Raw genomic sequence first — 565 nt, 5'->3', positions numbered from 1 at the left:
AAACAGATAGGTAGATTAAGATAAATATAATAATTATACCTTGTAACAATGCGTCTCCATCTCCTTAATGTTTTTCCTTGCAAACCAGTTCCAGTCAGGCAGTCCTTACTTAAAGCACCGGGATGAGTCTGCCTCAGCGTACGTGCTTGCTTGTGTTAGGCGATACTCCGGCCCGAGATGGATGCTGCTGACAGGCCGGCTTATCTCGTCTCGCAAGTTGGGGACGCCGCTGTAACTCCCTGCTCATAACCGGCAGCAGGAAGGGCTTCACCGCCACAACACATCGCATCTAATACCTTACGTGCATATCCTGCCGGAGGACAAAGGAAGTCCTTCGCTTGCGTTTCGGGTAGGCTGCTGAGGAGGCGTTTTGAGGGTGGTCGCTGCTGAGGATACGCTGCAGGTGGGGAGGGGTGGGGGGAGGTCCGAGGCGGTTTAAGTACTGGAGATTTTAGGAGAATATTTTTTGGCCAGAGGCGGGATGTCATGCTGATATACTGACTATGTAGGTTGATTACCTATTACATACGATCGTGTGCGTGTAACTAAATGTATATATAATTGC

At 49.4% G+C, this 565-nt stretch overlaps 1 protein-coding gene across 2 annotated transcripts in view; it reads left to right on the top strand.

Annotated features, from left to right (window-relative positions):
- The window catches only part of LOC119590550 (zwei Ig domain protein zig-8-like), a gene marked incomplete in the record, with an annotated part of 99,462 nt that overhangs the window by 11,880 nt on the left and 87,017 nt on the right, over positions 1-565 (top strand).

The sequence above is a fragment of the Penaeus monodon genome, chromosome 27, assembly GCF_015228065.2.
Source record: "Penaeus monodon isolate SGIC_2016 chromosome 27, NSTDA_Pmon_1, whole genome shotgun sequence".
NCBI lineage: Eukaryota > Metazoa > Arthropoda > Malacostraca > Decapoda > Penaeidae > Penaeus > Penaeus monodon.
Note: the sequence above shows the minus strand (reverse complement) of the source record. Positions and strands in the feature narration are given on the sequence as shown.